The sequence below is a fragment of the Euprymna scolopes genome, chromosome 38 (genome assembly GCF_053919585.1).
Source record: "Euprymna scolopes isolate OS-2025 chromosome 38, ASM5391958v1, whole genome shotgun sequence".
Classification (NCBI taxonomy): domain Eukaryota; kingdom Metazoa; phylum Mollusca; class Cephalopoda; order Sepiida; family Sepiolidae; genus Euprymna; species Euprymna scolopes.
In genome coordinates, this window is record NC_136519.1 from 74,956,738 (window position 1) to 74,983,260 (window position 26,523).

A 26,523-nucleotide genomic window follows, 5' to 3' on the forward strand; every position below is an offset into this window, starting at 1 on the left:
GCCTGTTCTACAAGTATTTTAATGGTGAATGCTCTGACGAACTGCAGACACTTGTGCTCCCACGACGTAGATACCCTCGACAAACCCCACAGGCAGCTAAATCCCACCCGACGCAGTAGAGATCCCTAGATGTAAAAGATCTTTCTACTCCACTAGTTTCTTCACCAGAAACGCTAGACTCTGGAATTCCATTCCAGGTCCCTGCTTCCCCAACTGTACTGATATGCAGGAGTTCAAGTGTAACGTGAACCGACATCTTGCTACCCAAATCCCAACATAGTGCCCCAGTAGTTGCTGCCCCTGATAATAGGCCCCTACACCAAAGTGGCAATGTGCCTTGTGTGGGGTGAAAATGTAATTTAATATATATATATATATATATATATATATATATATATATATATATATATATATATATATTTATATAGTCGGTCTATATAATTTATTGGTTGCATTTTCATCAAATGCGTTCAAAATTATATACACACACTTAATCTTTCGCCGTGTTTTTTAGAATCAAAACAAACGAACTTGTTAAGTCAATAATACCAGTTTACTTACATCAACCTACTGATGACAAAAGAGCGTAATGAAATGTGACTTAGTCAGCGGTTGGAGTGTCTGTGTGAGGCGACGGTAGAAATGTCACTCACTACTCGGGTTGCTGGCTGATGATTTCTGTTTACTTACATCTTATATTTACATTCCATACAGGGGAATTCGATTGTTCATTTAGGAATGTTCATTGTCTTTGGTTGGTATTCCACTCCAGGTTAAAATGTGTGTCGTCCCATGGTTTCTGTTTTTAGGTCATTTTCCATGACCACAACTCTTCGATAGGAATGTCGATTTCCTTTAACTAATTTACGTCAGCAGCGGATTTAACACCTGGCTTTGCCCAGATCCTGAATTTGTGTGTGTGCAATACACCCAAATGGTTTCCGACGTCGTCCGTCACTTATGCAACAATACAAAGTGGATTTTAACTCGAAATGGTTTATCATCATACAATTTCTTTTTCGCATTCTGCTCTGGCCGCGATCTTTAACGTTTACCAGAGATTCTTACAGAGTTGTTAGGATGTATCGAAATGGCATTTTTTTTTTAATCTAATCTTCCAGACCGACGAAAATGTTATGTCAAACTTGTGTGTGACAAACAAACCAACCGACATGGATTCACGGACGCATTCAATAAATAGGTGGCTCGGTTTTCAAGAAAAGGAGATACAGACGTATCCAAACGCAGTAAAATATAAAAAAAACCTCTTAAATGGCGCCTTAAAGGTGTTGGTGTTATGAATTCGATGTTAGACCAAGTTACTCCGCAGAATAGTCGTTCTGTCTATCGCCTGAGGAACTACATTTTCCTCTACGAATATGATGAGTTCAGGAAATTGGCAATTCTACAGCCACCATTGTTGGCCAGCGGTGTTCGATGGTCGTGCATAATTCGATTGAGACGCCGATACAAAATAGTCTATTCACTGTTGTGCAACAATATACAATGACTAATCGTGTCGTGGGCAAAGTCAGTGTTTAACGAGTTTTCGTCTTTATGAAGTGCGTCCTAGTTTTTGACAGATATTTTGGACGTCACGCTTCAATTTAAAATGATATTTACTTCAGCAAATACGTATTATTATTTATAAGATTCTGCATATCCAGACTGTTACGTTTAAGTTAAAAATATCAATTTTATTGGTCTGTCAGGTAAGGATTAAAATATCATTTTCGTTATTCTGTCACGTAAAAACTTGAAATAAGCTTTTCGTTGGTCTGTCACGCTTAAATTTGAGATGGCATTCACGTTGGTTTGCCGGGCTCAAATTTGAAATATCATTTTTGTTCATCTGTCACCTTTAAGTTCAAAATAGAATTTTCGCTGGTCTGTTGGGCTTATATTTCAAATAACATTTTCGTTGGTTTGTCAAGATTAAATTTGAAATAACATTTTCTGTCACGCTTTAATTGCAAATAATATCTCTATTAGTCTGTCACGTTTAATTTTGAAATTCCATTTTTGCTGGTCTATCGGGCTTATATTTGAAAGAGCCTTTTCGTTGGTCCGTTACGGTTAAATTTGAAATAACGTTTTTGATAGTCTGCAACGATAAAATTTTAGATAGCATTTTTACCTGCACAAATGTAAGCATCTTTTTTTTTACTTACTCTTGTATAATGGTTTCAATATTTTTCTGAGCAATTTAATGACAGTTCTCTGATATTTTCTACTTCTGTACTGGCTCGTGACAAATTGGAAGTGGGTGTTTCGTTTGATTGATGAATATGGCCAACGGACACCCTTCATCCAGCTTGTTTTTTCAACAGTGCCTGCTTATCTAGACGTATTTCTTTCATCACGGCCGAGGAACGCCATCTATGACAACCCGGCAGAATAAGGATAAAGAACATTATATATTATATATAAGAATATTAACAGTTGATCGATTTTAAAAACTGCGTTGGACTACTTTTAGTGCTACAGTTGTTGCAATATTTTTTATTACTAATGGGGTACGGTCCCTCACAGTTGGGAGAATCTATTTATAAACGCTGCTACTAGAAACTGACGAATTAAATTAATTCACGTTCTGCTACCAACCAATCAAAAACCAGAATTTCTCCATCAAAATTAAACCTTTCCTTTAGCAACCTTGCATATGTTTTCTTTGTGTCAACACGGGAAGAATCTTTTGTTCTCTGGCAAGAAAAATTATAAAGTCCGGCTGTCTACTGAGAACTCGTCATATCCAGGACTTGTATAGAACAACTAACCATCGGAAACTATTCTGAAACTAAACATGGCTTCCAACTCAAGATGGTAGCAGAGCGTAGTTCCGATCTACGGACCTTTGCTGCCATGAAACACTGAGTTTCAAGGTAATCAATTTGTAAGCAACAAAGCAGTTTCTCCACGTTAAAAAACGACCCTGGTGTCTAACTCTGTCCCGTGGGGAGGCATTGTAAATAGGAACAAAGAAGTTCCGCGCAAATATGCCTTGAAAATTGCACCAAAGGAGGGAGGAATAAAAGTTTGTTTTTTTTTCGTTGTTATGGCAGAAGAGTTATTGCTAGAAAATGTCTTTAAGGAATTAGTCAACGTATTACTTGGAATCTTCGGACTACTGTTCTCGTCTTGAATCATCTTCGAATCTTTCTGATGAATTCAGGAATCTTTCTGTCAAACTCGGGAATCTGCATGGTATTTCGAACGGAATTTCTCATTTAATCAACGTGGGTAGCATGCACTTGTTGCGTCACATATGACTGAATAGTGGTGCTAAATGATTCGCAGTTGTATTTTGAGTGTCGCCCGCGTTGAAGATTGAACCTTCAACCTTCAGAAGAGTGCATTTTACAACTTAATTTTACCAAGTACGCTATTCAACGCGCCGTGGGTGTTGGAGTTAGTTGTGTTACTCTGTTTGAGAAATTTCCATCCGCATACGTTTTTATTATTAGTCATGGATTATTTCCATTGCAAGTTGCCATAATTGTGGGTGATGAAAATATGTACCGACAAGAGAAGTAATTAAATTGTCGTTTTTTACTATGGTAATAATGACAATGTACACATGGAATATATAAATATATATAAATATATATATATATATATATATATATATATATATATATATATATATATATATATATATATATATATATATATATATATATATATTAGCAAAAGTACCCGTCGTTGACTGGGTTCAAAAACAGCCTACAGAAAATGGACTCTGATTATGAAAGTATGATAGGTTATGAAAAGGAAGGGTTGTAAAGAGATAGCTTCGAATTTTGGGGGTATCAAAACCAAAGCAAAAAATGATGAAAGTAAAAATAAAATAGATAACCCCCATAAAACCCATATTATACCATACCCGTTCACACTGAAACACTTATCACAATATTCTGTGGATCTATATTAAAGAACCTTGTTAAACTTTGTGACATATTATCATTCTATGGAGGTCAGGTGCGAACGAACACCCCATAATTTTATTATACCATATTTCTTCAAACTGAAACATAATTATCAAAGTATGCTTACGCAGATAGATATGAAAAGTCTTTATTAAAGTTTGTGCCTATTTCCATTCTATGGAGGCCAGGCGCGAACGCAGACCCCACAATTTTATCATACCATCCCTATTTAAGTTAAAACATACTTATCAAAGTATTATTATGTACATCTATATCAAAAACACTAGTAAAGGTTCTTTTTTAATTTTTAATTTTTTTATTTCCATACTTGTGGACCAGGCGCATACGCAGACCCCATAATTTTAATGAATCATCATTATGCCAGATCAAACATACCCATTCCTGTGTCTCGATACATCTTCTATCATTATATGTGATCAGTTTTCTATAATAGTCAACCATATAGGAGCCTATTCGTGACCAGACACACACACAGAATATATATATATATATATATATATATATATATATATATATATATATATATATATATATATATATTAAGTAATGTGATTTATAATTTAAAAGTTTTAAAATTTTTTAAATTTAACAATCAAAATTTAATTAAATTAAAAATCAGTTTCATAAGAAGGAACAACAACAAAGTCAATTATCTGTACGATCGTTTCGGAAATCCGTGCTTTTTATTTGTGGTATACATGAAGTCACGTAGAATAATTATACATAGTTTTTTTGGTAAGCACGGTCTCCTCATCAGCAAATTTAGGAGGATTTCTATTGAATTGAAACGACACCACAAACAGCACAAACAAACTAGTAAATTCAAGACAGGAGCTTCTATCGTGTAATCATAAACGTTGGTTTAAATTTAATAAATATAAACCACCTTAAATTATTAAAAATTACTCATTAGTAAAAATAGATTTTTTTTTTTTTTTTTTTTTTTAATAAATTAAGTTAAACCAATTACCGCCCTTAGACTCGTAAATCAAATAATAAATAAAGCCATGACAATTATCTCCCCTTAAAAACTTGCAAAAAAAAAAAAAAAAAAAAAAAAAAAAAAAAAAAACTCTCTCTCTATAGATATTAACTGTAGCGTCTCTAAATCAAAATACGCTAACGGAAACAATTTACTGCACGAGCGTCGCCCTTTTAAAATTCATCATTCAATAAAATAAAAAGCTATAGCAAACATCTAAATGACTACTTTAAATACAGTTCCTGATTTCAAAAAAAGAAAAACCAAAAGGTAATTATATATCTATATATTTTTAAATCAAATTTATTATGTAAATTCAAAAATATATATATTTTTTCTACTCATTTCTATCTCTAACCTATACAAATTTTCTTATTAATTTTCTTATAAATTTTATATCCAAACCTTTTACTTCAATTTTTCAGATTCATCTGCCTTACTTTTAATGCTAGGTTTATTTTTGGTGTCTTTTCAATTCAATAGAAATCCTCCTAAATTTGCTGATGAGGAGACCGTGCTTACCAAAAAAACTATGTATAATTATTCTACGTGACTTCATGTATACCACAAATAAAAAGCACGGATTTCCGAAACGATCGTACAGATAATTGACTTTGTTGTTGTTCCTTCTTATGAAACTGATTTTTAATTTAATTAAATTTTGATTGTTAAATTTAAAAAATTTTAAAACTTTTAAATTATAAATCACATTACTTAATATTGAATTAGCTCTAGGACATTTAACTATCGAGCTTATTATATATCTAAATTACAACGAGCATTTCCTGTATTTTAATTAAACTAGTAATTTCACTATTACATTAAAATACACTTAGCTCTTTAGACTATTATTCTAATCTCCTTTAAATTATATATATATATATATATATATATATATATATATATATATATATATATATATATATATATATATATATAATTTAAAGGAGATTGCGTAGATTTTGTATCGGAATGGTCACATTATCCGGACATTATTTTGTTCTGGAATTGATTGCGGATGCTGCTGCTGCTGCTGCTGCTGCTGTCGTCCTTTATTGCGTGCGGATTCAGCAATTGTTGCCCATTTGTGAATTGTGGCATGATATGAACATATGTCTTGGGTTAGTTTTTCCATGTTAGAATACAAACCGAATTGTTTGAAGGAGACCTTCATATTGTCCTCCTGTGGGTTTTCTTTTTTTTTTTCTTTTTTTTTTTTTTTCTTTTTTTGTTTTAGCAGTCCACAATTAAGCAGCTGCTTTTAAGCATGCGGCATATATGACCTGCCCAATGAAACTGGCACTGCTGTAACATGGTGTGTGCTAACAGAAAGTTTGACCGGGCTAAAACCTCTGTGTCTGGTATCTTTTCTTGCCACTTGATGTTCCACAATCTACGAAGGCAGGTCATATAAAATGGTTCAGTTTCTTACCATGTCTGGCATATAGATATACAGCATAATCACGTTGACACACCGGTTCCCATCAGATCACCGAAGTTAAGCAACGTTGAACCTGGTCATTACTAAAATGGGTGACCAATTTGGAAATACCAGGTGCTGTATGTAGGAGGACGTCTACACTTCCCTGCAAAAAGTTGCAAAAACCTAACGTCATCTCCCCTAACGGGGATATACATGCGACTGGGGACCGCTTGTGAATTTCATACTCCCATGAAACTTCCTCCTTCGGAGGAAGCCAGTTAATCCCTGAATAGGGTTGGTGCTGACTGCACTGACTGCACACATGTCTGGTATATACGGTCCAAGTTTCACAAGCATACACGAGGGTTGCAGATATATTCACTTGATGTTATCTGAATTGTGATTGATATAGTCTATATGCTGATAAGAATAACGCAGAAGACATATTTTAAGATCTTCCAAGCGCCAACTCAACGATTTTAGACCATCTAAACACTAATGAAATATTTTAAAAGTCTCTCAATGCTAAATAAATATTTAAAGGCCTTCTAAACTCCAATCAATAATTTAAGACGATCTAAACACGTATGAAACTTTCTATAATCCCCTAAACGCTAACGAACAATTTCAGATCCTTTAAACGCTAACTAAATAATGTAAGACACTTTAAATTCAAAGGAAATATTTTAAGACCATCTAAACGCCTACGGCATATTTTAAGACATTCTAAACGACAAATAAATTATCTGAGGATCTCTAAACACCAAGGAAATACTTTAAGACTGTCTAAACGACAACGACTTACACCCCTTCCCGACAAACTCGTCTAGCAGCAAAATACCATTCCTTGTAGGGTTCCGATAAAACCATCTGAACACAAACAAAATATTTTTTTTAAAAAACCCTTTAAACCCCAACGACATATTTTAAGACCGTTTTGTAGTCACTAAAATAATTTAAGCCCCATTAAACACTAACAAAATATGTTAATATTGTTTAATACCAATGAAATATTTTAAGACATTACAAACATCAATTACTATATTAACTCCCTCTTAAAGTTATCAACATATTTTAGGACTCCCCTAACCACCAACAAAATATACCAAGACAGTCGCAAAACTAAAGCAAGCCCAAATCAGTAACGTGCAACTATGCGCGCACGAGGGGCGTCCCAAAAATAATGCCTCCTATTTTTATTCCGCCCGAATAGATCAGAGAGGATTGCACATTGCATTGTGATGATGACTGAACTCATGTATTCGTGACCTGAAAGTTTCATATTTCTGTTGCAGATATTGACGGTGTGAGACTCTAAGAAAGCAACCGCTGTCATAAACGTGCATCAGAAGCAGAAATGCATCATCTAATTTCTGCCAAAAACGCATTGAGAATAGTGTTGACTATGCATAAAAAATAAATTCCTGAGTACAAATGGTACAACTCCTGTCTTCATCCCTCTTAAACTTTTGGAGTTAAAAAATAGGAGTCTTTACTTTTCGAACAAATCTCATATTTCATGTTAACGCAAATATTTAAATGTTGAATTTATTTGTTGCTTAATGTTTAGCCCAATAATCTTTAAAACTCGGATTTTACGGCGGCCACCGTAAATAGAAGAGTGTTTCTTTAAAATCACGGTACCTGGTGAAATCACAGAATAAGGTACAACGGCAACGATACTGACTATTACGAAAGATAGCTAGTTTGTGTTTCGCCTTTCAAAGAAATTGTCGAGGCATATATAAAACTTGTCAAAAAGTGATTGAATTTCATTTTCGGAAAGATAAAGCATTTTGATTCGTGCAATTAAAAGGGAGAAATTTTATCTATCTATCTATCTATCTATCTATCTATCTGTCTGTCTGTCTGCATATCTATCTGTCTATTTATCTGTCTGTCTGTCTATCTGTCTGTCTATCTATCTGTTTGTCTGTCTATGTCTGTCTATCTATCTGTCTGTCTGTCTATCTGTCTGTCTATCTGTTTGTCTGTCTATCTGTCTGTCTATCTATCTATCTATCTGTCTGCCTGCCTGTCTATCTATTTATCTATCTGTCTGTCTATCTATCTATCTATTTATCTGTCTGTGTGTCTGTCTATCTATCTATCTATCTATCTATCTATCAGTCTGTCTATTTATCTATCTATCTATCTATCTGTTTCTCTGTCTGTCTGGCGATCTATCTATCTATCGATCTGTCTGCCTATCTATCTATTTATCTATCTGTCTGTCTATCTATCTATTTGTCTGTCTGTGTGTCTGTCTGTCTATCTGTCTATCTATCTTATATATATATATACATATATATATACATATATATATATATACATATATATATATATATATATATATATATATATATATATAAGATTGTTTATATATTTATTTTTATAAGCGATTCTATGGTATTCTTCTTTCTTTTTACTCCCTTAGTGCTTTTAAAGAGAGAAGTTATCAACGCTTTGCTTATATTCCAGTCGCCCACAATTTGAGACGTATTATTTATAATTATTAATTTATCATTTAAATATTTACTTTTATGCACGTAAAAATATTTAAGTAAATATTTAAATACATATTTAAATTAATATCTAAATTATATATATATATATATATATATATATATATATATATATATATATATATATATATACACGAGCAAATAGTTAACAAAACATGTTAAAAAACACTTTCAAAAAGAGTTAAAAACATATTTTATCTGAAAAGGGAACACTTAATAAGTTGATTATATATATATATATATATATATATATATATATATATATATATATATATATATAAAGTAACTCTGTGCGTGTGAGTTCGTTCCTTATAAATTCCAAAACAGCTAGACCGATTTTTCAAAGATTTCACACAAATGTACCTTATAAGTCTGGGAGTGTTCTTGCGTAGGTTTTGCATCTAATGCTTCTAATAAGTATCGAAAATAGATAATCGAAAGAAAAAATCAAATTCAAGAAAGAAAGGCCTATTTTCAGAAAAGTTAACATTTTTATATAATCTAACATAACAAGTGCGTTTGACAAGTTTCCTCATTGTATAAGCAGAAAGGCACAGCCTATAAAAAATCAACTATGGAATCTTCTACAATATAGGAGCACGTTCAAAATGAATGCTATTTTGTAGAGCACGGTTGAATCGTATTTTATTTTGTACGTTTAACTGCAATTCAAGTTGTTATGTCGAAATAACTACATAAAATCAAAGGTATGCTTTTTTTATGACTGGTGCGTGTTCAAATAAACGTTTCTGCTTAGAGAACAATTGAAACAGCATTACTTATTTTAAACTTTAAATCAAGCCTTTATTTATTTTTTTTTATTGTATAAAATCAACTGAATGTTTTATAAATTGCAATGTAGACTATTATGTATTGTGGACTATAACTGCGGTGAGGCATGTAAAGCTTCCTTCTAATACACCGCGAGAGGGAGTCCCCGACTAGAGCAGGCAATCAATCGACTTGATTGAAAAATGATCGATTTCACTGATTTCGATGATAATAAATGTATAGGATAGTAGAAAATTTGTTGAGGTACTTGTACAGTTTAATCAAGACATTAAAAAATGAAAATATCGAACAAAGTTTAAATTGTACGTATCCGTTTATGGAATGAAGTTCCCTGAAAAAAAAATTCACTTAATTTCTTCAAGTAGTTTTCTTTTTTACAGCGGAAAAACAATTTGTTATGATACCGAGCAAAAGGTTCGATGTTTCGGAAGAAAAGCTAGTATTAAAGATGGGGCGCTTTAACTGGAGTTATCTCCCCGTGGCATGGTCTCAAAATTCCAACATGGCTGACTTTAACGCGCTCTCATAAAAATGTGTTTTTCCGCTGTAAATAAAAAAAAATACTCAATCAAATTAAATGAGAAAAATTTTTTCGGAGATCTTCAGTCCAAAACGGATCCGTACAATATATTCTTTTTTTTTTTTTTTTAGATATTTTCATTTTGTGATGTCTTGATTAAACTGTACAAGTGCCTTTGTTGATCGTGAATTAATCCTGGGCAACATCGGAACTCCCTGCTAGTATTTGTAAGATGTGTATTTCAATAGTAATTCGCACGTTACTTCAATTTTAAGTTAAAAATGCACGTGTTTTTAATATAATTTTTAAATTATTTTTTTACAATCTTTTTTTTTTTTTCTTGATACAGTAAACATTGTGTTGACTTGTTTGCGGTGTTTTAAAAGTGAATAAGAAACGAATTTTAGTCTTTAAAACCAATAAAACAACGGACACGTTTCTTTGCTTTTAACGCAGAAACAATACAACTTTTTTCCTTTTGAATTAATCCATGGCGTTTCTGAATTTTTTAGATGAGGATTGAGTATTTGTATTATTTTGATTCATCGGACTACTGTTCTCATCTTGATGTCCGCAAGAACCCGTGGCGCAGTTGTTAGAGTACTTGGAAAAATCAATTGTAAAAAGTGATATTCCCCTGAAGGTTGAAGGTTCAATTCTCAGTGTGGGCGACCGAAATATATATTTGCGAATTACTTAGGACCTCTATCCAGTCATGGCTGACGGAACAAGAGCATGCTACCCCCGTGAATTAAATAAAATGTTCCGCTGGAAATTCCGTCTAAATTTTCGAGTTCGACAGAAACATTCCCGAGTTCGATAAGATACACCTGAAGAAGGTCGAAGGTTATATCAACCGAAACGTTGTGAAAATCGCACTCAAGATGAGAACATTCGTCTGAGAGAATCCAAATAATACGAATTAATTCTTGTTTTTGTTTTGAATAATCAATTTTCAGTATAAATCCTGTTCTGTTTTCATTTTATTTTTTCTTTCTTTCCAATAGATTTTTAAAGAAAATTTCTAATTCCTTTCGTAAAAAGCTCTTATTTTGCTTGTTTGTACCTAATGCATGACGTCATTTTCAATGACCAGGCCCGCTTTACGATGCTTCACGGGTTCAGCTGAGTTGATATTTTCTTGATTTTACATTTTACTCCTAAATGAATCTATTTACACACATCTCATAGTCAATATTTTGTAAAAATTCTTTGTTGACTATAAACTTCAATTACTAGCGCTTTTCCAAAACGCCAATTGGCGTTTTTGTTTATTAAACATCTCCTCTACCCGGACTATCGACCAGGAATTGGTGTTGAACACTTTCCAAATAGAACTTGTCGGTGTGTAGATCGCATTGCTGGTGGCCTGAACCGAGTAAATAATCAACGTCCACTGAATCATAGACCCAATGACGTTGGGAGCTCGCCATATAATACTGATTAACAACATTGTCTCGTAGGCATTGAACCGGTTTCTTTTGTCCTACAGGATGCGCTCAAACAGTGCCTGGTTGGACTTTTTGTGACAACGATTTTTTTTCCAATTTACAGTAGTTTTGTTGGCGAGGCTGATAAAATTACTGTCAATATATCATTAACAAGGCCATACCTATAAGAAGCCTAGATGTCTTCTATTTGAGGTATTTTATTTGAGACAGGATTTCTAATTATCTGCTAACACTTCGATCTGGTTAATCTGGGAAATTTCATTCTGTAAAAGGCATTTTAACCTACTGGTCTCCAAAGTTTTGGAACGGGGAGGGACATTATTGCTGACTTTTTAGAGCTACGCGGGCTAAAATATAAAATGACCTGGACGTGCTTTATACTGTGTTTGGTTATAAGCTTTGCTTTTTGATGAAACTGATTCTCTAAAACCTCATTCTCTTAAATAATTTTTAATTAATTTTAATTATTTTAATTATTTTAATTATTGTTAATTACTTTAATTATTTTTAATTATTTTAATTATTTTAAATTATTGCAATTATAAAAAAAAATACACTATTTTCACATATTTCTAATTTTTAAAAAGTTTTCCTCAATATTTTTTTATATTTTCCATGAGAGCTTCGGCGGACCGGATTAAAGACTTTCGCAGGCCGGATCTGGCCCACGGACCGTAGTTCGGAGACCCCTGTTTTAATCCCTCAAATTTATATAAATTGAGAGTCTAAAAATCTGGTTTATGATTTTTCTGTGAATATATTTGAATCAGTCAACATTGAATTTTATTGACAACTATTTGTTACGTATTATTAAGTTTCTGAATTTTTTTTAGATAGGGATTGATAGTTCATATTATTCTGACTACTGTTCTATCAATTCAATTAATCTATTATAATATAGAAACCAATAAATCCTCTATTATAATAAAGTCGTATTCATGTCCATTTGTTTGTTCAAATTTTGGTTAATATATACAAAAGGTATACTGCTTCGTAAATAGATTTTAAATATTTATTCAAAAAGAATATTCCAAACTTTACAAAATTTTTACAAGAAAAATAGTATAAAATGTGGAAATACAACTTTCCAAATATGGCATGAGGCCAAAAAGGGGGGGGGAATGGGGGTCGAGGGTCGTCCACTTGGTCTATTCCCTATAACTAGTTGCAGACACCACAATACCGCATTCACTCAAGGGGTTGGATCTACTTAAAACCCCAGATGACATGAGCAATATATACAATGACTTTTTTTTTATATGAAACAATGATTTTATTTACAATGAAGGTGATGCGTATGATGAGGGATGAAATTGTGATGCGTATGATATATGCGGGTGATGGGCGGGGGTAATGAGAGCCTTTAAACACCCCAAAATAAAAAAAATAACAATAATAAAAATAAATGAACCAAATAAAACGTTAAGCGATGAATGTGTTAATCAGGACCCTCCCTTACCTATTTAATTTTGAAATGCTTCCTGTTTTCCAGTATCAGCCGAAAACAAGGGAGCACTTCTACGGACAAAATAAAGGTGGGGGGCATGGGGATATTCGGTGACCTCCAAGAAAATCTTCGTAATTAGATTTTTAAATATTTATTCAAAAAAGAAATATTTCAGACTTTACAAAATTTTAAGATTAAAATTATATAAAATATGAAAAGATACTCTTTCCGAATGTGACATGAGGCCAAAAGGGTGTGGGGGGAGAATGGGGGTCGGGGGTCGTCCACTTGGTCTATTCCCTATAACTAGTTGCAGTCACCACAATACCACATACACTCTAGGGGTTGGATCTACTTAAAACCCCAGATGATATGAACAATATTTACAATGACCTTTTTTTTTTTTTTTTTTTTTTTTTTTTTTTAACAATGATTTATTTTATAATGAAACAATGAGGGTGATGCGTATGATATATGAGGGGTGAAATTGTGATGCGTATGATATATGCGGGTGATGGGCGGGGGTAATGAGAGCCTTTAAACACCCCAAAATAAAGAAAAATAACAATAATAAAAATAAATGAACCAAATAAAACGTTAAGCGATGAATGCGTTAATCAGGACCCTCCCTTACCTATTTAATTTTGAAATGCTTCCTGTTTTCCAGTATCAGCCGAAAACAAGGGAGCACTTCTACGGACAAAATAAAGGTGGGGGGCATGGGGATATTCGGTGACCTCCAAGAAAATCTTCGTAATTAGATTTTAATACTAAATGCAAGTTCCTTTATTTATTATTTATTCAAAAGGAATCCACATTCGAGAGGTAATCTCATTTGCATATTATATTAAAGAAAACATGTTTTAACAATTTGCTCTAAATTGTTAATAAAAATGAGTAATAGAATCGTTTTGAGTATTCTATTTAGAAATATTATATAAAATTAATTTATTAAACTTATTTTTTATTAAGTTTACATTTAATTTATTTTTAATTATTAGTATGGCCAACATTTGCTGCATTTGAAAACGGAAAAAAAAGTTTTCATTTAACTTATGAGTTATTTCCCTTTAAGTTATGAGATTTTATTTTCGTGTTTGGATTCCATAGATAAAAACTATTGTTTTATGTTTCAAAAATCTAAAATTTGGTCAACTTCAAAGTAAATCATAACAACTTAGTATATTTCGTATATCTTAAATAGTATGTCACTAAACCCTTTGATTTTTTTTTAACTGCTAATGCCAGAAATTAACGGATTTTACAACAATCAGTTATTCTGAGTAAAGCTTGGTAAGGCAATTCATTATTTGGTTTCAATTCACTGAAAGAAACATTTGGGGAAATGTAAAGTCTCATGTCAGTGCTGATAAATCATACACAATAGACCACTTGGAAGACAACATTCTATGCGTTAACCAGGTTACGTCATATATGCGCGGGCGGCGAGGGCAATATGTTTCAAAATTGTATTTCAAGTATAAATGCCAAAAATTAATCTTTGGAATAAACCACATATTTGTATGATAGAAAATATTTTTCTGTGATTTATCTTAATTTAATATTCCCCATCCTCTCTAAAAGACCATTATATATATATATATATATATATATATATATATATATATATATATATATATATATATATATATATATATATATATATATATATATATATATAATTGTTGTATTGTTAGGGAGTTTTCCTGATTAATTTTCAAAGACAAAATATTCGTGTTTTATATTTTTATAAATCCAACATGTTTTATGCTTTCATAAATCCAACATATGATCTACTTTCGGAAAAATCTTAAGTAGTAAAGATATTCGGTGTATCTAAAATAGTATGTTGATTAAACCCTCAGTCCATCAATATGTTTCAACTTGGCAGTGCCGGGTACATACAGCTTTTATATATATATATATATATATATATATATATATATATATATATATATATATATATATATATATATATATATATATATATATATATATATATATTATGCATAGATAGTCATATAACGTTTAGATCACTGTGTGAATGACGTAAAGAAAATTTAAAATTATATTGTTAAATTCAACATTTTTTCACACGGTTAATAGTAGCCAATTAAATGCGGTCTTTGCTAATCGAGCCAGAGATGGCTCGTGTTTCCGAGTTCAAATCTGTCGACTGGTGTTAATCGTGACACCCTGCATTGAAGATTCCCAAAAATGATGAAATACTAGTGTCTATAGATATTTAATTATTATAGTAAAATAATAATTATGACAGTCCCTTTAAGAAACTCGTTTCGTTTCGTTGAGCACTTTCACTGTAATTAAGTCAACAGATATATCGTGCCAAACTCAGGAATCTTTCTCTCAAACTCGGGAATATTCGACGGAACCTTTTGTTTAATCCACGGGGGCAGCACTTTCTTAAGTCTTTAGTACGATTTTTCTTTCTTTTTTTTTTTTTAGCCATAAACATCGAAAGGCGGGTAGCTGGATTGATTGGAGCACACTTCGTGCGATGAACGTGTGAAATCAGCGGTTGGAAGACGTATCTGCAGAGTCAACCAATACTTTCAAAGCTTGATTAGGCAAATATTGGCGGAATCACTAGCTTTGCTTTGACTACAAATCTAAAAATGATGCGCATTGAGAGACTGTAATCTTGGGTGCATAGGCTTGTATTCCTTCTCACCGTACATTGTATTGTATTGTATTATAAACTTATTTTCTAAATCAAAATACTACTATTTATTATGAACTCTTTCGAAATAAAAGTCATTTGCTTATAGTAGTGTTTATAAGCATCCGTTTGTTGCCGCCATATTTGATTGGCAGCATCACACAGCTTCCACACGTGTGCTTTGCATTCAATAATTTTCGGTCGTGGGAGACTGAAAACAATACAAAAATTAAGTACCTCCTTATCGAGGGTGCAAATCCTTTGGGAAATTTCGTTATTTTTCTTTCGCCGAACCAATAAAACGAAAGCGGTGTGCAGCTTGAAGGGATGATGCTGGTGATTAAAGCATGATAACAACTGCACTCCATCATGTTATCGTGTCTTGTGTTTTGGAGAGGTGGAATGAATCGATGTTTCACACCACGGCGAGAAAATACATTAATTATACAATAATGGCATTTCAGCACGGCGCTGCCCGTTTGTTTGGATATTTCTGGTGAGTAAAAAACAAAAAAAAATTTTTTTTAAAGCTGTCGATTTTTTTAACTTTGACCCCTATTGTTTTAGGCTCAAACCAAGTTATTAAGTTAGATCCAAGTCAAAGGAACCTATATCTAAAATTTAAATTGTTTATACCAAAAAATGGCGGAGGAGTTTGATAGAGTTCTCAAAGGTCAAATCGTTGAACTTTGACCACTTTAATAGCCAAATTTCTGGCCGAAATTGGATTACAAAGATTTTCCCAAATCTCAGTATCCTGTATCTCGAGTCTATAGACTGAAAATTGACAGAGTTATTGCGTAGGGAAATATACACAGACACACAGGCACACAGACAGACAGACAGACACGTTCACTTTATATATATATATATATATATATATATATATATATATATATATATATATAGAGAGAGAGAGAGAGAGAGAGAGAGAGAGAGAGAGATTAGTCATTTAAGTACAACACTTTCTTTTACAAAATAGTTCAGGATTATTTCGAATATTCGATTATTCGATTATTCGAATATTCGATTATTCGATTATTCGATCATTCGATTATTCGATCATTTGGAATATTCGGTCTTCTGTTCTCACTGTACAAGGTGCCTTCAATAAGTTTCCAGACTTCTTTTCTACAAGTATTTTAAATTGTCGCAGACTCTTGAAAATCCAGTATGTTATTGTAAGACATCTTGTGGGATGACTGACCAAGTTTTATGATTTCAGGTTCCAATAAACAGCTACAACAGGAATTGGAATACACCTCAATAAAGCCTGATTATAACAGCTGATGCATTTCTAAAAAATTAATTTGGACTTTAGAAGAACTATATGCAATGAAATAAAATAGTTTTTAAAAGGGTCAAAAATCGGTCAAAATTGAAAAAAATCGTTAAGCATTTTGTACATTCATCTTAGTTTATTTTCAATTTTCAATTTTTAATCGGTTCATATGCGTATCCTGTTGATACAGTGGTAACGTCACAAGCTTTGAATGCTACAGTTTCGGTTTCGATTCTAGCTGATGACACCTGAATAATTGTTTTTTACTTTTGAAATCACGACTTTATAATAATATATACGAAATCTGAACAAATTAAAATATCATATTTAAGCGTATTTTACGCCTGGGCAAAGCCCCCCCCCCCAGTTAATTCATTTTTTGGCTCACGGGTCTATTGTAATGGACAACGTTATCTTTTTTCTTGGAACTTCTGCAGAACGCGGGCCGTGCTAAAATGATAACGTTATTATTTAGAAACACATTCTTAACATGAGCAGAACGGGTGTTTGTAACGATTTTGTACTTTTATCTAACAATTTAATAAACAAAAGACACTGCAAAACTGAATTTAACTGTAAAATCCTATCTACAAAATAGCACAGTACGTATTTTGCATGAGTACCTTTTTTTTTTCTTTTTTGCTGTAATAATTATGGCGTCGTAAAGGACCCGTTCCCGGTTTGTTAATAAATAAACAAACTAATAAATAAACTAGTATAAACTAAAATTACAACGAACATGTCTGAACCCTTCTCGGTTTAAACTAGGTCACTCTCTAGCACACAAAAAAGATGGACCCATCCCCTCCAAAAACGAAAAAAGAAAGCTGTGAATTATAGGTCACATAAACCTGTCTCATAAACGAACGAGAATTGGATGCGATAAGTGGGTGTTTGCATAAAAACGAATTTGATTGGTTAACTAGCAAACTCAGCACCATGATAATGTATAAAAATACGCAGTATTATGAATTCAATGCCTGCCGAATCCTTGTGAAGATGAAACGCGTAAAATTCTATGTGGCTTAACAATTATCGTATTTTGAAAACTTTATATATATATATATATATATATATATATATATATATATATATATATATATATATATATATCCAATTCACCAACGTTTTCAAAACAAGAAATTATATATATATATATATATATATATATATATATATATATATATATATATATATATTTACATTCCTGCTTTTGAAACGCTGATGAATTGGAAATTAAATAGAAATATGAATGTAAAATACGTTTAGGAAACCATTCAACGCAAAGATTATTAAATAAACAATATAGAATATTCCTTTCCGCACATGCGAAGTAAATTCCTGGACTTTATAGAAAAAAAGCACTGTTGAACAACACCAACCCGAGTTATCCCGACTAATAGTGTGACCATGCGGCGTATGAAAACCAGACATGTAGAACCCCAAACCGAGCAAACAATTCCAATAAAAAAATTCTCGTTGTTGCCGTGTTTGGTTTTTTTTTTTTGCATCTTAGTACGTCTGGTCATTTAGAGTAAGAGTTAACTACTATCAGGTAGTAAAAATCCTCCACAGGTCCCGCATAATCCATGTGGATCCTCGACCATGGTTGTTCGGCCTTAGGCCAAGGTTTATATGTTACCGGTGGTGCTTTTGCAGCCAAAACACAGCCTGTGCATCTGTTCACCATGTCGGTAATATCTTAGTCCATAGCTGGCCAATAAACAAAACTTCTCATTAGGCTTTTCATTCTGTTTATTCCTGGATGCCCCATGTGAAAATTCCTGAGAATTCTTTTTTGAAGGGTTTGGAGGATGACAACTCTTTCACCGTATAACAGTATTTCGCCGCAACCAGAAAAAAATGTCTGAACTGGTGTCACCCAGTGCTAATTTCTGCTTCGTGATTTGAATGAAATTGTGATTTAGGGATTCTGACTTAACTTTCTGAATTGTGACTGGCAGTTCGTGGATAATATTGTTTATATCATGGTTTTTACATCACTATTAATACGTAGTGCCGCGATTACTGAATCTTCAAGAGGTTATATTTTGGCATGAATCAGTCTCGATAGACCGTCTGCATGGGCTAGTTGTTTTAGGGGGAGAAATTGAATTGTAAAATTATAGTTCAGCAGAATAGTTCCCTATCTTAATAGTCGATTCGCAGTCAATGTTGGAAGTCCATTTTTGATCCAAAAATGGATATCAACGGCTTATGTTCGGTTTGTAGAAAAAATGCCTTCCGTACAAGAACCGGTGGAATTTTGAAACTGCAAATATAATTCCTAGGGCCTCTTTCTCAATTTGAGAATAATTCTTTTCCGCTGGCAAGAGAGTCTGTGATGCGAAGCAATAGTCTGTTTCGAGCCATCCGGCATTCGATGTAGCATGCACGCCCCGACGCCATATTAACTAGCGTCGCTAGCTACTATTATGTCCAACTGCGGGTTGAAATGCGCTAAGAATAGTTTTGAAGTCAGGATTCTTTTTATTTCTTGGAATGATGTCAGGCAATCTTCTGTCCACTCCCAAGCCTTATCCTTTTTCACCAATTCATTAAGTGGTGCGCGCAATTTGTGCATATTTGGGATGAACCCCTGGTAATAATTTACCAAAACAAAAAACCCTGCAATTGAGTTATGTTTACTGTTGCCGGCATTTATTTAATAGCGGTCGCCCTATCTGGGCCTGGGCGTCTGCCATCTTTATCGATTATTTGACCCAGGTATTTAATTGTTTGTAAAAAGAACTCGCATTTATCTGCTTTGATCTTAAATCCATAATCTTGTATTCGACTGAATACTTGTCTGATATGTTTTTCATGTTTCTCCCTGCTTTTGCTCGCTATGATAATGTCATCAAGATATGCGATTTTTTTTAGTTACCGTGAACCTTTCAGTTGCAAGTGTTATGTTAGACACTTCCTTAGGCTTGATAACATTTGAGTCAGACGTTGTTAGTATTTTTAGAATACTATTTCAACACGAGTATTTTTTTTTTCAATGTCGTTACTGGTTTCGATTTTAGTATGCTCCTAGAATTCAATGTCGTCAGTGTTTAGTTTTTTAGAACACTGTTTTTAAACGTGAGTACGTTCTCCGAATCCAATGTCGCCAGTGTTATTGCTTGCAATAAGCCACAAAGAAAAGAGAACAACGAAGTAGAGTTTAAACAATGTATTACTGGAACAACAACGTAAAAAGGTTACAACTGAAAAGAGTAGTAAACGTCACCGAGCAGGCGAGGGTCGCCCTGGTGTTTAATCCACACCTGTGATCAAAAGGTCTATGGTTTATATAATGGATAGAACAGTCCATTTGGAGGGCGATTCCCCCACAACAATATATAAGGATCATTCCAAAAGTAAATACTCCTTTTTAAGTTAAAAAATTGAAGAGCTACGAAGATGGGTGTAGTACCATTAAAAGGGGTGTCCTTTCGTGCACCAGAATTTATTTTTCTAAATTGTCACCACGATCTTCATGCATTTTTCCGGAGATTCAATGACGTATCTCTGCTTCTGACACCCGTCTATGACAGATTGATTTCTCGGAGTCCTTTACTTACAATGGGTGCTTTATTTCAAATTGATGACTTAATATAGTTAAATTTGTGCTCATTTTTCATTAAATACTAACCCCTATTAATTTCTATTAATCCCTATTAATCCCTAACTGTGCATTGAACGGATACCTTAATACTTAGTTCGCTGTACCTTTTCATAACAAAAAAAGTCCATACAACATTTCAACCAGATTGACCCAGTTGTTTCCAATAAAACTTCTAGAGTAAATGTAGTATCGTGAGGAGTCATACCTACTAATCCCTATTACACTCTAACTATGCATTGAATGGATACCATAATATATAATTCGCTGCACCTTGTCATATCAAAGATACCTGCAAAATTACAGCCAAATTGGCGAAGTAGTTTCCGAGAAAAGTCGAAATGACAGACAGAAAAACGGACAGATTAAGAAAAATATAATATTGATATACACATGTCTAACTTTATATATAGGTATTGATATTGCGACTGCAACAATATGTTATTTTCATGCGATACGATGGATATCACGAGTGGTATCTTAGCATCACGATACATAATCTAGTTAAAGAAATTGAAATGTTCATATTTTAAAAGGCGCATTTTATTAATTAAAACGCGTGGGCGGATGTCTTCTTTGTGAACGTAGTATTTGTATTTATTGATTTATTTAGCTGCTGTGAAGCAGTAGTAACAATACGAGTTGTTAACTTCATTTAGGAAACTAGAAGATGTGAACTGTGGAAATTCCACGGGTTGTTTAAAGTTGCGTGTTTGTTGCTTTCCGTATTTTGAAAGTTTTTTTTTTTTTTAATTTGCCACGCGCATTGTTGATAACGACGTTCACGTTCGCGTGCGGCATCTCATCACTACGGACGATTATTTTAAACGTCGTTCGTGACTGGCCGTTGATAAAGCGCAACCGTAAAAATGTAGTTGTAAACACGACAAACTAATCCGGCCTGATGATAAACTGCTTAATTAAATCGAAAGTTGTAAAAATAGAAACGAAGAATGGAACAAAAAAAAAAAAATCGGAACGAATCTGACCAAGACTTCTACATGTAATAAATGGAATATTTAAAAATTGAAACAATAAAAAAAAATCATCAAACAAAAACAATTATTATTAATAACATTTGACTGAACACACGCTCAGATAGAGAGAAGAAGAGAGATATATACAGGAGATAACTTGAATGTCTACTGGAGAGAACTTGAATCCCTACTAGACACTATCCTCGAGTGGCTATTGTCTCTCTGTACAGGGGTTTGTCAGAACAACCTGGCATGAGGATACTTTTCCCTGAAAGTAAACCATGACCAAATATTTAAAATCACATAGTATTCGCTACCCAAATAATATCTCCTCACTATAGCTAACTTACATTAGCTTTTACAAGGTATGGTGCACATTCTCCAAGTGATGTTACCTCACGTAACAGCGCGAAGCAGGATACTCCACCAGACTAGATAGATTCCAGTTCTGGAAATGGCTTCCTTTTCTTTTTGTGAAGGTTCCGGTCTAACATACCCCAACGTTTTCAACTGGATTTTTATCCGGGGACTGACTTGGCCATGGAAGTTTATTATTCCAGTTTTGGTTCAATCAATATTAATATACACTATCATGTCGCCCTCGCAGAGAGACAAGGAGCTCCGCCTCCCATATATAGGGAGTAAATTTGGTTCATTTTACCATTTGAGAATATTGGTAGGAGTCTGCAAGGTTCGTTTAGACGGCCTGGTGCCAAGGGATGAGGTTTTGTACACGCTTTGTCCTCTCGCGTGAATTGTATGATCACTTTCGTAACAGTAGAAAGGGGTATTGAAAAATTTCCTGTAATTTTGTATTGACTAAGATCCCCTTCCAGTTGATCAAGGATTCGATCTCACAGAAATCCTGATGGATCTGATGCTCTTTTAGTTTGTGGCATGCTTCAATGTTGTCAGGTGCAATTTTAATAAGATGCTCTAAGTTATTTTAGCACCACTTTTTTTTTGTAAATATGAATAAGCATCTTAGGAAAATATTTATCTTAGTGTCTATTTTTTCTGTCATGTCTGTATATATATATATATATATATATATATATATATATATATATATATATATATATATATATATATAAGGAGAGAGAGCTAGAGAGAGAGAGAGAGCTAGAGAGAGAGAGAGAGAGAGTCACAATCATGCTCAATGCACTTTTGCTATGACTTCTATGATACATTCTGCTTCTGAAGAATGTTCATGACATAAGGTGTTTTCTTAGAGTCCTACACCATAAATATATGCAACAGAGAGATGAAACTTTCAGCTCATGAATGCAGAAGTTCGGTCATTATAATATTATATATATATATATATATATATATATATATATATATATATATATATATATATATATATATACAGGGTGTCCGTAAAGTTACTATACAGTCTTACAAGTTACTATGCAGACACCCTGTAATATATTAACAGTACAGTAAGATATTGTATTAAAATATTTATTTGTAACAAAAGAAATAAAAAGAAATAACACCTTTATGTTTATAAAAATCTCAGAAAATACACGTGTTACATCCGAAAAGACTGTAACAATCAAGGCAAACAATTTCTATGACAAATATTCAAATAGGAGGCCTTCAGCTCCAATACATTCTCGACAACGTGACACCACACTCTGACAAACTTTGGTGCACAAGTCACGATCAATATTAACAATTAATACAAATATAATACAATAAAACAATAAGACTGTATAGTAACTTTACAGATACCCTGTATATATATATATATATATATATATATATATATATATATATATATATATATGCATATGTATGTATATATATATATATATATATATATATATATATATGTCTGTGTGTGGGGTGTATATATATTTATGTACAAACACTAACACTTATTGCAATCAAGTAACTAAATCATTATTACTATTATACCTCCAATCACTAGATTTTCATTTTCACGCATTCGGAATCATCAGAGTGGAAATTATGATTGTTACTGGTCGGGAGTTCAAATTGAGCTATAAAGCTATCTTCGAGTCCGTTTGCTAGGACGTTATCCTCAGACCACCATCAACCGACAAGGGAATTAAGGTAAATTAACAACTACAAATGCCAAATACAGGCACAACGTATTTAATACAGTCTATAGTGTTCAAATGACCGGGAATTGCGAACTCCCACAAGATCAGCCGACCACTTTTATTTCCCAGAGAGTGTGTAACCTGAAAAACTTTCTTCTTAAAGAACTAATAAGTATGCATAATTATTTTTATATCTTCATATTATATATGTATGTGTGTGTGTGTGTGTGTGTGATACTGCACTATTAAGTACTTTATGTTATTTATACATATGTATGCCTATATATAGACATAAAACACACGCACACACACATACACACACATATATATATACATTGATATATATATATATATATATTGATGTATATATATTGATTTAAAGGTTATGAGTACTTTATGTTATTTGTACATATCTATTAACACACACACACACACACACACATATATATATATATAATGATATATATATATATATATATTGATATATATATATATATGCATATATATATATTGATTTAAAGGTTATGAGGAGGTTTAGAAGCATCAAAAACGATGTTTCCTTTTGTATTTAATATTTTTATTGTTATTTATTATATTTCAAGCGGACCTCCGCTCTTGGTCACAAAAAAGTATCGAAAAAAAAAAAATATATATATATACTAGCTATATATACTACTATATATATGAATTACTATATATATATATATATATATATATATATATATATATACTAGCGGGGGGTACCCGGCGTGGCCCGGGTGTTTGGAGGTGTGTATGTAGTAGGATTTTTGAAAGTATGATAGGTTATGAAAAGGAAGGGTTGTAAAGAGATAGCTTCGAATTTGGGGGTATCAAAACCAAAGCAAAATATGATGAAAGTAAAAATAAAATAGATAAACCCCATAATTTATTATACCATACCTGTTCACACTGAAACACTTATCACAAGATTCTGGGGATCTATATTAAAAAACCTTGTTAAACTTTGTGACATATTTCCATTCTATGCGGTCAGGCGCGAACGAACACCCCATAATTTTATTATACCATATTTCTTCCAACTGAAACAAAATTATCACAGATAAATATGAAAAGTCTTTATTAAAGTTTGTGCCTATTTCCATTCTATGGAGGCCAGACGTGAACGCAGAGTCCACAATTTTATTATACCATCCCTATTTAAGTTAAAACATACTTATCAGAGTATTATTATGTACATCTATATCCCTTGTAAAGGTTTTTTTTTTTCATTTTTTATATACTTTGGGGGCGAGGCGCGAATGCAGACTCCAAAATTTTAATGAATCATCATTATTCCAGATCAAACATACCCATTCCTGTGTCTCGATACATCTTCTATCCTTATATGAAATCAGTTTTTTAAAATAGTCAACCATATAGGAGCCTATTTGTGACCAGGCACACACACACACACACACACACACACACGTTCAGCGTTATATATATATATATATATATATATATATATATATATATTTTGTTATTGTCGTTATTTTTCAAGCGATACATACGGTTAATATTGGCTCCGCCTCGGAGCTAATTTTTTTTATTTACTTAGAAAGTCGCCCTAGAAACAGTTAAACTACGCTGATGATAGGTAATGACCTTGAAACACGCGTGTACGTAGATTACTGTTTTAAAAATAATAAATAAATAAAATATATATATATATATATATATATATATATATATAAGGGTTAGTGATCTTTGAGCATACGTACATTTATATTTTGAAATGTAATAGCTTTTAAATATAAAATTTTTTCTTCTTCTTCTTCTTCTTCTTCTTCTCTTCTACTACTACTACTACTACTACTACTACTAATACTACTAATACTAATACTACTACTGCTGCTGCTACTACTTACTCCCTCTCTATCACTATTTCTCTATATCACTCTTTCGCTCTTTTATATCCGGGCAATATTAAAAATGTAATCGGCCATGTTACTTAATTGAAATATATGACAATGGAGCCGGCGATGCCAAATTGCTATAAACTGTAGACAATATAATATTACTCTCTCTGGAATAATACGAAAATAAAAATAAAACAAAACACTATATTAAACAATTATATTTGGAACAAAAGAAAGCCTACAACAAACCGCTTAGGCTGATGTATCTCGAAGTCTAATTAACCCCTTTGAAAATAGAATGCCAAAATATAATGAGAATTTTAATGACATGGAAGTAAACAGACATAAATGAGGGTTCTTTTAGTATAAAAAAAATCAATTGTTCTTAATTTAAGGGGAACATATTTTTCTTTAGTCTGTTCGTCTGTCTGTCCGTTCCTCTATTTCTCGGAAACTACACAGGGTCAATATGGTAAAAATTTTGGGTTTGTATTACTGTACACATAGATTCGAAAAAGTGGTCAAAAAAACAAATATATAACAAATAAATGTTATCAAAAGCAAGATAAGTAACTTTTTACCTAACTGGATATGTTTTCAGTGTTTTTATTTAATATAACATGTTTATTCAGCTCGAGAAACATACTGTGTTTACCGATAAATTGGAAAATTTAAAATGGCGCCCGACTCTCTCTTTAATACGGAAAGTTCGGGAAAAGGTGCTATAAATATAAAACTAGACAAAATACTGTTAGAAACTCGCTCAATGTATGTTACTGTGACATAGGTTGACATATATTCGGTGGGTTTTTAATAGTATTTTGTCTAGTTTATTATTTATAACACCCTTTCCTAAACTTCCTGTGTTAAAGAGAAATTCGGGCGCCATTTTGAATTTTCCAATACATCGGTAAACACTGTATGTTTTTCGA

The 26,523-nt window shown here is 32.7% G+C and overlaps 1 protein-coding gene and 1 pseudogene across 1 annotated transcript in view; both read left to right on the forward strand.

Annotated features, from left to right (window-relative positions):
- The window catches only part of LOC145263185 (retinol dehydrogenase 7-like), a 447,785-nt gene that overhangs the window by 51,934 nt on the left and 369,328 nt on the right, over window positions 1-26,523 (forward strand). The window lies entirely within an intron of this gene.
- Window positions 6,378-6,496, forward strand: LOC145263516 (5S ribosomal RNA; annotated as a pseudogene).